The 14,333-nt window shown below is 31.7% G+C and overlaps 1 protein-coding gene across 3 annotated transcripts in view; it reads left to right on the top strand.

The window, feature by feature from the left end:
• Nucleotides 1-14,333, top strand: part of LOC128857833 (brain tumor protein) — a 24,948-nt gene continuing 10,615 nt past the window's right edge. For 2 of the 3 annotated variants that reach the window (XM_054093612.1, XM_054093614.1), the window contains exon 1: nt 1-110. The gene's annotated coding sequence lies outside the window, so the exon portion shown is untranslated. Of the gene's footprint in view, nt 111-2,588; nt 2,807-14,333 lie in introns of those variants that run through there. The other variant, XM_054093613.1, reaches the window with a different exon arrangement.

Consider the following 14,333-nt stretch of genomic DNA (forward strand, 5'->3'; position numbering starts at 1 on the left):
CCCCCTACTGAACCGGCGCAAAATGCTCGTGAAATTTTTTCACACCGCACAGTTTTACTTTACAGCCTGCGCCATTCCATTAATAGTGAAAAAATCTTGTGATGGCAAAGGTGAGTGTTTAAATTTCATAAAAATTGCATATTTATGGAGTATAAAATGTGCTGAATATGTTGTGATATGAAAATAAATGGAAAACTTACATAAATATGTGTAATTTTGCATTGAAAAAACACTGAAAAATATCTCGACATTGGAAACGAAAAGTTCTTTCTTCATGTGGCGCGGTGAAAGGGGTCGTCGCGAAAAAATCTAGAAATAGCGTGAAAAAAAGTGTTGAATGCTAAAAAAATAAAATTAAGAGTTGCAAAAACATAAAATTACAATGAAAATTGAGATTTTTAAGTTGAAGGACATTTCTGTTGGAGCCTGAGAAAAGAAAATTACTTTCAAGGACAAATGAGCATTGACAATAGTACTATGGTTTTGATTGCTGCTTTAAGGGGCACGAGGCTTTTCGTGCATGTATTTGTACGCGTGCCACAGTAGTATTCGCTGGGTGGTGGTGGGCTTGCTTGCTGGTAGCAGGCCACAGGGCCTTCCGGAACACGAACTGATGTGTAAAATACTCGTTAGACATTTAACAGAATGCGGAGGGTGGCCGAACGTTCCTTACACTGATTGTCTATCCAGGGTCGAAAATTTGCTTACGCTTTAACAAATAGGAGGTCGGCTTGATCTGGATTGGGCATAATGTATGGAAATATTTAATTTTTTACTACTGCTGTGTTAGCGCTGTAAAAAAAGTTTTTTTCTTTTTTATAATACGGATATTGTAAATTTAGTAGTAGTAGTAAATTTAGCTAGTTTATTTAGATGCGCGTATTCAATTACAAAACAAAAAGGGCGAATATTTAATAAACTAAAAAATAATAGAAAATCACGACATAAAAGCAGTGTACATAAAGAATGGACAAGAATTGCAAGAACCAGTAAAGAAGCAAGTGCAAAAGGACAGAATAACATATTCACACATACATATGAATTATACATACGTGATGTCAAACCATCGAGATAGGTAATTTCAATAATTCGAATACCGCAACGAACTGTGCAGCACACAGAGTTGCCAGAACCTTGTGTGTTACACTTTGAAGGTTACAGGATCGCTGGTATGCGCAGACTAACGAGTGGACACGTTTTATGTTAAACGACAAACTATTTGGTCAATTTATGAATTAATGAGGAACTTTGGAAAATACTTGTAATATGTAAATAAATTAGTTGTTATTCCACAAAGTTTCAAGAGGGCTTAACGTATATATATTTTCTGGGAAATTATGTGTGTACGTTCGGCGCGCAGACAAAGTGCTAATTCAAATATTGATTGATTATGGAAAAAAATGCTTATGCACAAGCTGAGCAGTGTTACAGAATCTACAAATCATGCAATACATTTTTGTCTCTATCCAACTACTCGCAGGTGCATAAGTTATTAAACTCCTATAATAATAAAAAAGTGCACTACATTTAAATATAAAAGCACATGTTGCGAAGCAACTGAAAATATTGAAATGTTGTGTTTTATGAAGATAACAAAATAAGCAATGTACTTTGGGATTGATATGTACGAACTTCAAAAGCTTCCGTATGCTAAATATCTAAGAAGATTTCTTATGTAATTGAATTCCTCAACCTCATATTTAATACACGGCACCTCATATTTATTGCATGACAGATATGTACATACATATATGTACGCTTTTGGTGCGACCCAAATTTATTTTTGATCTAGGATTGAATTGTAACATATGTACATAGCTTTATACAAAAGCATAAGTTTATGCTTGTACAAAATTACTATTTAACACGTGCACATTTCTGAATAATTGTAGTGTGATGTTCATATTCTCCGTACAATCTGTACATATTAAGGCCGAGCTTATCAACTAATTCGTGGGTTTCTTCCTGAAATAGAATGGAATATGCCGGGGGAAAATTTCCATCTGGTTGCCCATGAATTAAAAAAAAAGGGTTACTTTCTAAAAGTGGAAACCTCACCGGTAGCAGGGTTATCGTTTTTAAGTTATTTGAATTCAGAATTTGTAAATTGACCAAGAATTCATCTATTTTGGTTATTTCAACGAGCAGAAGTGCTGCCAGACATCTTATACATAAACACTATAAAACATTTTAGAATATAATAAATGAATAAAAATACAAAATTTTATAGTTTATTTATATATTACTTACGTCTAGGGATATATATATATATATATATAGGTGTATTTATGGATATATATATACATATATATTTATATACATATATATTTAAGTAAAGTATGTTTGATTGTATGCATTTTGAGTTTACGGATTTATATTTGGTGGGTGTAGGATATTTAGATTTGTATTCAAACAAAAAAAGTTATTTATTAATATTTCATACATATATATGTTTTATTTAAAAAATATCAAATATTAATATTTGATATATATATTCATATAATTTACATATTATCTATGCTTTACATGGCAACCCGTTGCCAGCTTTAATTTCTGTTCCGTTATAACGGTATAGACAGAAAGTAATTTTGGAATAATATTCCGCGAGAAGAAACCGGTGAACCTGCGAGGAAAAAATCGATAGTATAAATTAAAAATCGGTGAAAGTATAAATTAAGTGACAAAGATAAACGGCAATGTCAGATGTCAATAATGTGCGTGTGGCGGTACGCATACGTCCTATTGTGCCTTCAGGACGAGAGCGTGGTTCCCAGAAGCTGTGGAGCGCGTCGACGATTCTGCACAGGTGATTGTAAACCGCAGCGATATATTCACTTTCAATTATGTGTTTGATGCACGATACACGCAGGAATATATCTATGATGTAATTGTGATGGGACTATTGAACAAATTCTTTTCCGGATTCAATGCCACAATACTTGCCTATGGTCAGACTGGTTCTGGCAAGACTCACACTATGGAAACTTGGATGAAATGGCAGGGGTTATACCGCGAATAATGTGCGATATCTTTGAACGCATTAAAACGTTAGAAAGTGAATATAACTTCGTAGCGAAACAACTCATATAACTGCTCCTGATACAACTCCATAAAAGAACAGAAAAAAGTTGTATCAGGAGCAATTATATGATTTGTTGTCGGATCAGCCCCATGAGCAATCTATTGTAGAAATGTGCGAGAACCATAATGGCATTATTATGCCAGGATTAACCGAAAGCCAAGTCTCATCGGTTGACGAAACAACAGACTGTCTTATGCGTGGCTCATCAGGCCGCGCTGTTGCGGCTACTGCCATGAATGAGCAGTCATTGTTTTTTCACTATTACTGCTCATTTATGGCAGTAGCCGCATCGTTTTAATGCGATTTTCACCATCACCGTTGAGGCCACTAAGAAAGACGAAATGTACGTATAAGGACAACTAAAAACATTACTCAAATGCAATTATAAGACTTGGGGAAAATTTCCATCTGGTTGCCCATGACTGTTAAAAAAAGGGTTATAAGGTGGGTAGAGGAGGCATTCTACTTTCTAAAAGTGAAAACCTCACCGGTAGCGGGGTTATAGTTTTTAAGGTTTTTGATTTCAAAATTTGTAAAATTGTCCAAGAATTCTCCTATTTTGGTTATTTCAACAAGCAGAAGTGCTGTCAGACATCTTATAAATAAACAATATAAAACATTTTAGAATATAATAAATGAATAAAAATACAAAATTTTATAGTTTATTTATATTATATTACATACGTCTAGGCATATATATAGGTATATTTATGGATACATATATATATAATTATTGTAATAAATAATTATTAGTGACGAATGAGAGTGGTGGCGCGGCCTGGGGGATGTGGGAAGGGAGTTCCATCATAAAAACATGCCTACAACATTCATTGGGTGAAAATATGAATGTTTAAAAATTTTTACGTCATTTGGTGTTGTCGTTTCGTAGTGATGCGCGGACAACGTACAGACATTCACCGTTGTAGTATAGAGAGATATATAAGTTATATTAAAAAAAAAATAGCGCTGCAGGCGAAATTCGCCTCATTATTCTAACAGAAGAGTGTGGAAATTATGTTCCTATGTTGCTTCGTTTTATTTCGCGTTCACATTGTTTTCTTTGCTTCTGGCAGCACTCCATTTCAGCGATGCTTTTTAGTTATTGTTAACTTGGCTGGCATATTTGGAGTTTGCAATTTAAATTGTTAATTTATGAAATATATCAATAAAAAGTGTTAGAAACGTGTGTGTATATTAAACAGTTTTAATAATTATTAAAATAAATGTGATAAGTGCACTTATTGTATCAAAATTTGGTGAAGGTAAAAAACAAATTTTATTAACAAATAACTTAAAAACTATTATTAACTGAATAGTGTTGGCGCTAGCTTAAGAAAAATAAGTACTAAATCAACATCTGCTGTGAGTTTCATTGAAAAATTCGTAATATTTCTCACAAAGTGACGGGCAATCAGAAAGAGTCCTAGCCTATGCCGGTTCCAAAGGTTTTCATAAAAAATATATTATTTTTGTGGCAAAAATGCTCTGGGAAGCTTGCAATTGTGTGCTGGCGAAATAAATTTGTTAAATGCATAATAAATATATTCAAAATTTTTTATTTATCATAATAGAATAAACAAATTTTTAATGTTTGCATATCCGTTTTGACTTCGGCTTCAAAAGCCTCTGGACATTCATACATGCATATGTACATACATATGTACTATATATTGACCTTGACTCCGTGTTTATAAATTTGTCTACGAATACAAGTGTGTTGTGTGAATGTAATATTTAAAAAAAAATTTTCCGCCAAACATTATTAGTTATATCTTTCACGTTATTTTCCATCTTTCAATCCAATAACTGCAATAGAACGTAATTTATACGAAAGATGTTCGGATTATTGCACATTCAGTTGTCTAACGACATAAATTGGTGCACATAATGTATACATACATAGGTATCCATATAGATGTGTGTATAAAATATTTGTTATGTACATACATACATATGCACATCTGTATGGGGAACAGATGCGCCTTTACAATCAGTTTCAGCTGTCATTTGCGGCTACGGCTCTGCACTGATGCTTTGGGGTTACGTTACCTTTCTTACTCTATATTTTATTGTTGTGCACGAAGCTATCCTCAATTGTGTAAGAATGTTTGTATGTATCTACAAATCAAATAGCTGCTTGAGTACATGTATGCACACATTTAATGTCGCTCAGTGTTTGAAGCTGCTTGGCACACGTTGCGTATACGTGTTTTTCTCATTGTTTGCTGCTTCTCGTTGTTCTGACCGTAAAATCTCATATACATATATATTGTTTTTTTGCTTTTATCGCATTAGTTGGGCGATCGGTGGCGTCGGCTGCTGCTAACTAATTTTTTCATAATTATTAGTTCCGCTGTTACTTTACGTGGTGGTAATGTGTTTTCCCCATTTTAGTGTAGGAACTGCACACGCTTTATTAAGTTTACTAGTTTAAACGTTGCGTTGTCGTATGCTCGTTAGGTGAATTGTTAGCTTCCTCAATTTGTTGTTAACCTTTTCTCCCCTTAGAAAATACAGTAACCCCTAAACATTCGTCACTAGTGGAATCAAAGGCTGTTGCTATAATCAAAGCTCTCACAATTATCGACTTTCTGTACTGAAGATGAAATAAAAATCAAATATTTATATTGCACCATACATTTTCATTTTATAAACGCAAAAATTTACTTTAGAGGCACTAAGGTAAGAACGCGTTTCTTATTTTTCGCAAATACATACATACGTCCAAATATGAACAAAATAATAAAATCCCAATAATTTGGGCAGTTTTGGCTACTGTTATTATTTTTTTTTTATCATATATTATATTTAATATTAATTTAAATCAAAGTTTCAAACTTTGTAGCACATTTATAAGAATCCTAAAGTTTTCGTTAAAATTTCAAACCTTTTAATCAGAACAAAAAAAAAATATTGGGTACACAGTTATAGAACTGGGGTATAAAGTTGTAGTTATAAAAAATTAGCTAAAGCCCATTAAGTTTTAGTATAATAAGGTGCAAGTTTGAAGTGGTTCAAAGTTCTCTTTAACTTTTGATAATATTTTCCACCGACGGTGTTGCACATATTCTCCATAGAGAGGACAATTTGCATTCGTTGCATTGTTCATTGAGATATATGATTTTTGTGGTAGAATAATCTATATTTTTTGGAAAAATTTATGATTCCATTATTTTGTATGTGTATGGATACTCTATACATGGAAAGAACATACGAACTAGAGTATGTATTGCTGAAAATTGTACATCTATTTTTTAAAATGTCTACTTGTTTGTTAATTTAATAAAAAAGTCAAAGCTTGAAAAAAAACTTACAAAGAATCAAAAACATTTATAAAATTGTAGGTAATTAAATGGTGTAAAGAAGCAGATTTCAGAAAACAAACAAGAACACATCGCTCATTTTCTGCAAGAGTCATAATCCAAAAACTATTTTTTTAAACATCATGAAGGGAGGGAGGATTAGTTAATTGAAAAACTTTGAAACTGCGTTTTGCAAACTTGCCTAAAATGAGCTATATTAAATAAAACTCGGCTAGCAAATTCACCATCTAAAAACCAAGTTTTTGAATTCGAACTCTTGTTATTTTTTAATTATTAAATTAACCTTTATAAACCCTGTTGAGAAATAATAAATATTTATAAATAATATTTATATAATATATTTGAGATATGTATTTTTAGATATCATATTTTAGTCGCTCGGAATATAGTTGTATGTACCTAAAAGAAATATGTTCGGGTGGTTAAGATATTTCGAAAAACTATATCAATATCAGATTTGGTCCATAATTGGAGTATAATTAAGCCACTTAATATTATAAATTGTGGCAAACGCGTTCTTTTGAAATGACTAGGGGTTTTTTTTGTTTTTTTTTTTTTTGGATGGCTCAGCCAGTTTGTTTAATACAAGATAATAAGATACATTCAATGACTTACTATATATTCTACTCAGCCAACCTGATTTAAATGTTCGACCGCGATCATGAATTGCAAAGTGAATATTAAATAAAAACTAATTAGTTACGTTTACCTCCTATATACACCTGGGGTCATAATAATGGGAGCGCGGCCAATTGCAAAATTTTAACTTGTTTTTTTTTTTTTTTGCTTTTAATTTTTTAAATGTTTGTTTTGGTTTTATTTTTTTTATGCGTTTTTATTTTATTTTTAATTTTTTTTTTTCTGTTTTCTGTTTATATTTTTTTTTTTATTTTTTTTTTTTGTTTTTTGCTTAATTTTTTTGTTGTTTTTTTTGTTTTTGTTTTTTTAAATTTTTTTTTATTGTTATATTTTTCTTCAATCTGTTATTATTTATGTTTTTTTTAATTTTTGTTTTTGTTTTTTATTATTATTATATTTTTTTTTTTTTGTTTTTATTTTTTTTATTTATTTATTTTTTATTTTTTTATTTATTTTATATATGTACATATACATATATAGCTTTTTTATTTGTTTTTTTTAATTTTTATTAATTTTTTTTTACCATATAACACAAAGCTCCAAACAAACTGTTTTTATTATTTTTTTTTTGTTTATTATTTATTTTTTGTTTTTTTTTTTTATTATTTATGTTTTTTTTTTATTATTACTGTTTGGTTTTATTATTATTTTTTGTTTTTATTATTTTTAAAATTTTTTTATTTGTTTTTATTTTTTTTTACTTATTTTTTTATTAATTTCACATATGTACATATGTATATATAGTTTTTTATTTGCTTTTTTTAATTTTTATTATTATTTCTTTTTACCATATAACACAAAGCTCCAAACAAACTGTTTTTATTATTTTTTTTTTTTTTTATTATTTAGTTTTTGTTTTTTTTATTATTTATGTTTTTTTTATTATAAATTTTTGTGTATTTTTTTTATTATACATTTTTGTTTTTTTTTTATTATAAATTTTTGTTTTTTTTTATTATACATTTTTGTTTTTTTTTTTATTATACATTTTTGTTTTTTTTTTTTTATTAAACATTTTTTTTTTTTATCATAAATTTTTGTTTTTTTTATTATACATTTTTGTTTTTTTTTTATTATACATTTTTGTTTTTTTTTTATTATACATTTTTGTTTTTTTTTTTTATTATCCATTTTTGTTTTTTTTTTTATTATACATTTTTGTTTTTTTTTTATTATAAATTTTTGTTTTTTTTTATTATACATTTTTGTTTTTTTTTTTTATTATACATTTTTGTTTTTTTTTTTTTATTATAAATTTTGTTTTTTTTTTATTATACATTTTTTTTTTTTTTTTATTATACATTTTTGTTTTTTTTTTTTTATTATACATTTTTTTTTTTGTTTTATTATAAATTTTTTTTTTTTTTTTATTATAAATTTTTTTTTTTTTTTTTTTTTGGTTTTATTATTACTTTTTTTTATTATTTTTAAAATTTTGTTTATTAATATATTTTTATATTTTTTTATGTATTTATTTTATTTATTTTTTTACCATATAACACAAAGCTCTAAATTTTGTATAAAATTAACAAGACTCGTTATAAACATTTGTACTTTTTAATCATAATATTTAGAAAACTCCGAGGTATGCAGTTTTAGTAAATACACTTTTCTTACTTTTATATGGACGCTTCTTCTGGCGTTATCGCTCCATTCTTTTCCTGTATATGTCACATTATATCGCTTACCCTTCTTATGTATGGCTACTGAGCTGCAGATTCATTCAACTTTTATTGGAGAAAACACATCATTTAGTTTAAAAAAAAACTATATTTCCTAACTTCCCTAGAAGTCATTACAGCATCTGAAAATATCTCTTTCTCTTGATAGGACTAAGTGATCTAAATCTATTGTGTGAAAGTCTTTATGGTGTTGCGCATTTTCTCCACACAAAAAATGAATAACAATAAAAAAATTATAAAATGGAAATGGGGCTTTTTAGTAACTTCGAACTTGCCCTTTATTATGCTGAAATTTAATATGCGCTAAAACTGCACCCAATGAATGTAACATTAAAATGATAGAAAAAGTGTTTTTAAAAGCAGGCGCCCTGCGGCAGACACATCTCCGAGTGTACTTCTGCTATAAAAAAGTTTCTCATAAAAATCATCTGCCGTTCGGAGTGGGCTTAAAACTGTAGGCCCCTCCATTTGTGAAACAACATCAGGACGCACGCCACGAATAGAAGAAGGAGCTCAGCCAAATCCCCCAAAAGGGAGGTATTTACATGTGGTTGCAATTACTTACCGTTATGCTAACAATGAAGTGAGGAATCCTCTGGCTTGCTTTTGCTTTTGTAAATTCGTTAAATTTTAGTTATATAGTTTTTGTTAGACAATGACCTATACTTTTATAAAAACAGTAATGAACATCCGAAAAAAAGGCAAATAGTCAAAACTGGTCAAAATATTGCGGTGATATCGGTATATATATTTTGTTATGTACATATAAGTATATATATTATTTTATATGTATTACTTTGCAAGCTTTTTCATTTCTCATATTCTTAAATTTTTGTTTCTTCTCTTTTGTTTGCCCTTTTTTTTTTTTTTTTTTTTGATTTTTTCAATAATTTTTGTTGCTCCTACTTCTGACTCTGCAACACTAATTTATATATGTAAATACATATGCAATCTTAACATTTTGCATATTTAATGCAATGTAAAGAGTCTTTTATTGCAATTATAGTCCGAGATCGCAATGGCGTGTGGTGAATAAGAAACCAGATGTACTATGTAAGCATGTATGTATGCATGTGTGGACCCACGGCGCCCCACTCTTTGAATTCTTTGCGTGTTTTTTGGTTGCGTGTAGATTTTTAAATTTACATTAAACATGCTTTAGTTTCATGCGTTTAATATTTTTAATTGAGGTTTCGAGTGCAGGCTAATTTATAATTGTATTTGGAAGATTCTTCATTGGTACACTTGTACGTTAATCATGTAGAGATGTTTTTGCATTTTTCTGTTTTTTTTTTTTTTTTTTTTTACAAAATTGTTTAAGGCCCAATGATTATACAGTGCACTCGCGATAACTCGAACTAATTAAAACAGGCGCTGTTCGATTTATCGAATTTGTTCGACTTATCAATTGAGTGTGCTATGTTAAAAAAACAGTCATTGATATCGATTTTTCGATCGATTGTTGAAAATGGAAGCCAGTAGAAAATTTCTGTAGTATAGTTTCGTTATACGAATTACATTTTGGTCCATTGGCTGGATCAATGGTGTCACATTCGGCGGCATAAACATAGTTAAAATTAAACCATCCTCGGACTTTAATTCGATTCCGTTGGGATGTGATGGGGCATTATCAATTAGAAGAAGAGCCTTCTCAGGTAGTCCCCCATCTTTCAAATATTTTCTTACCTAAATATTAAAGTCATTTAACTTGGTTAAAAAAATTGTTTTAATGAATCTGGATTTTACCTGCGGCACGAACGAATTATGAAACCAGTCTTTGAAAATCGCCGAAGTCATCCAGGCTGATTTGGAATTTTTGTACTCCACCGGACAGTTAAAATTTTTGAAAACACGAGGATTTCTTGCTTTGTCAATAACGAGAAGTTTAAGCTTATGGTTGCCGGTAGCGTTAGTGCAAGCCATAAATTGCCTTATCTTTCTTTTTTATAAGACTTATGGTGGACTTGGCTACCCCATATTCCTTCGCTAGAGAAGTAACACTACGTCCACGTTTAATTTTGTTAAGGACTTCAGCCCTCTCTTTTAATGTTAAACACTTCAACCTTTTACGATCCATTACTCACGTGCACTGATATACTACAAATGACAAATTTAAAGCAATTTGGTCAATGCAAGATGTTGTTCCCAGAAAACTAACGGGATATTAACGCCGAAATATTCATATGGACAATACACTAGTATACATATAATTTATATACATATACTATTACATATGTATGTATGTACAAAATGTACATGTTTGAAAAGAATGTGTGTACAAATAAATTTGTTTTTTTGTTCGAGTTATAGCGCTTTTTTATTGTTCGAGTTACAAAGAAGTCAATAGGGGGAAAAATGTGTTCGAGTTAGCACGTCGTTCGACTTAGCGGCTATTCGAGTTACCGCGAGTGCACTGTATATATAGTATATGAAAAAAAAAATTTTTAAATCAACCATCAAATCAACTAAAACTTCCACTTATTTTACAAGAATTTGAACATTATTAAAAATTTGGTCGATGGATTTGTGGTGACATCGCAGTGGTCTGGAGGCGTAATTCATCCATTTTTCGAAAATTCGGCTGAAAATGCGGTTATGGACAATGGATTACGCCATCAAAAGATATTAACAACTAAAATTTGGTTGTTCAACAGAGCGAAACGGTGCCATATGTCACACATCCACAGAAACAATGAAGTTATTGTAAACAAAATTTTCTGATCGCATAAATTCACAAAATTTCTGCCTTTAATTGGCCGTCCCGATCTTGCGATATTAAAGATAGACACCTAACTTACAAATCGGCAGCAATAGCTTTGAAATAGTCAATGAATTTATGTACCTTGGAGTTGTGATTGTCATATAAGACAGGATACAAGCTGCAAATAAATCTTACTTCGCGCGTACAAAACTGATGAAGTCGAGATTACTTTCTACAAACCAGAAAGTACGAATAAACAAAACTGTCATAAGACTAACACTCACATACGGGTGCGTAGTCTGGGTGCTGAAATTCAGTGAAACCGATCAATTAATTTTGAAAATGGTTTGAAAGAAAGATTCTAGGGAAAATATATAGACCTGTACCACTCGAAGGCGGTACTTAGCGTATTCGGCAGAACGACAAGTTAGACACACTTATCAGGGGTGTAAATGTAATCAGGTACATCAAAGCGCAAAGGATTGGATGGTACGGTCACTTTCTACAAATGAGCAATAAAAGAGTTATAAAAAAGATTTTCGGAACAAATCCACAAGGCGAAGGAGAAGAGGCCGGCCAAGACATGGCAGCCAGTTCTACGTTACCGGAATGTCTAGGGTTTTTCCCGACCAAGGGCTGCCGCCCCAGTAAACTAGCACTATCTAGTGTACCCTACCCCATGCCGGCCAAGAAAACAATGGAGAGATGACGACTTTGGAGCTATGAGCATCTCTGATATCAAACTAAAAGCTGATGGCCTAGTGACGTTGAGGCGAATTGTAACGAAAGCAATTATTCACCCCGAACTGCTGTCATGATGATGAGATCTTAACGATAGAGTACTTATATGGAGCTAATCGAATCGATTACAGCCTTAAAACTCAAAAATCTTGTCGGGATTAACGCAGCAAAGTGAAACATAAATTCTTATTGAAAAGCAGCACCTGAAGAATCTTGTAAAAAATGTACTTTTTTCAATAGGAGTTTTTTTTTACAGATCACGCGTGACTACTGTCAAACTAAATACATAATTTTTTCAGTATTTATTGACATTTCATCATGGAAAGGCTTACGCCTCTGTGAAGTGTTCAAGTGGCCAACTTATGGTGTTCAGCGATGAGGCCCAATTTGGCTTAATGGCTACGTCAATAAGTAAAATTACCGTGATTGGCTGAAGAGCAACCCAAAGCCATTTAAGAACACCCATTACATCCATTGAAAACTAACGTTTGGTGCGGCTTATAGGTAATCATCGGATCATATTTTTTCAAAGACGAGGCTAGCGCCAATATAACAGTGAATGGCAAACGCTATCGCGACTTTTTGAAGCCGGACATGGAGATCCGTGATCTCCATAACATTTGGTTCCAAGAAAACGGCGCTACTTGCCATACAGCACGTGAGGATGGATTTACTGCGTCGTCGTTTCGGTGGACAATTTATCTCTCGTCTCGGGCCAGTGGATTGGTCACCAAGATCGTGTGATCTCACACCTTTGGACCTTTAAGTGTGTGGGTATGTACACTCTAAATGCTTTGTGGATAAACCAGCTTCGATTGAGACATTGGAAGCCAACGTCACTAAAGTTATTCACCAGATACCAACTGAATTCCCCCAGCGAGTCATTCAAAATTGATGTTTACGGATGGCCGAATCACGGCGTAGTTGCGGCCAACATCTGAAAGGGATTATCTTTAAAAAATAAATGTCATGGATGGTTCTACACAAAAATAATAAAGATTGCCTAATCAATTTGATTTTTCGTTGTTTTATTTCTATTTAGAATCCGATAACTCTAAATTGATCAACCTGTACAACATTTAGTGTTAGGCCAACAATGTTGAGTTAATTTCATTGATACTCTCTTGAACGCTCTTTTTGTGTTTTAACAAACGAGCTTTTTAAATTGTCGATTCCCTCTATGTCGAAAGAAGACTTTCTGTCAGCTGGATGAAGGCAGCCTACCGTGTTTTAGAGAGAACGATATGCTCCTGCCCAATTCGGTGCGTGTTTTTCTTACTCTTTCACTGAGTTTAGTAAGAACGGGAGGGTAGTAATATAGACTAGTAGTTAAACCTTCAAAATTACAGTAGAAGTTATTCCATATTTCATTGCTTTGTTGTTATACTTAACATTTTTCCGGTGAGTCCAAAAAAAAAAAAAAAAACAACAGCTTTTATTCGAACGATCACTGTGGATATACATACATAGTTCAACCATTCCCTCGATAGTCGATTCAAGTCCGGCCGAGAGCTGTCAGTTTTCAGCAGATTTTCCACAAATTTTTGGAGAATATTTTTTCCGTTTCAGCAACAACGGCAGGTCGACTAGCAACACCCCTTATGCAGTTTGTAAGAAAAATGTGTAGGAAGTTGGCAAAGTAGCATCACTGTATACATATTATCCTCAAGATATAAACCTCATCAGTATATACAATAATTTCTAGACAGTTCCACAAGTTTTTTTGTTTTTTTTTTAATTTCCGATTTCTAAGAAGAAAATTTGCCTCCGAACAAAAATAAAAAAATAAATTGGCATGTACATTTCTCGTTAGGTGTTTGGCCGAGCTCCTCCTCTCATTTTCACCTTCAGTTTTAAGCCGAACGGCTTTTTATGAGGTGTTTTTTCATGAAAGAAATACACTAGGAGTTTTGCCGGGGTGCGACCAATATTAGAAAAACTTGTTCTTCATTTTGGTGTTTCATGGACGGAAAATCGAACCTACGTACACCGAATGGTAGTCACGTTCCATTCCATTCGGCTACGGCGGACGTCACTCAATCAACTCATTCACAAAATCCACTAACGTTTTTTCTACTTCCACCCGTCAGTCTAGTGCACTATCTGAAAAATGTCCAAGTGACAGTAAAAACCGAACTAAAATATTTTCAAGCCAGTACGCCAAA

This window comes from Anastrepha ludens, chromosome 3 (genome assembly GCF_028408465.1).
Source record: "Anastrepha ludens isolate Willacy chromosome 3, idAnaLude1.1, whole genome shotgun sequence".
NCBI classification, from domain to species: domain Eukaryota; kingdom Metazoa; phylum Arthropoda; class Insecta; order Diptera; family Tephritidae; genus Anastrepha; species Anastrepha ludens.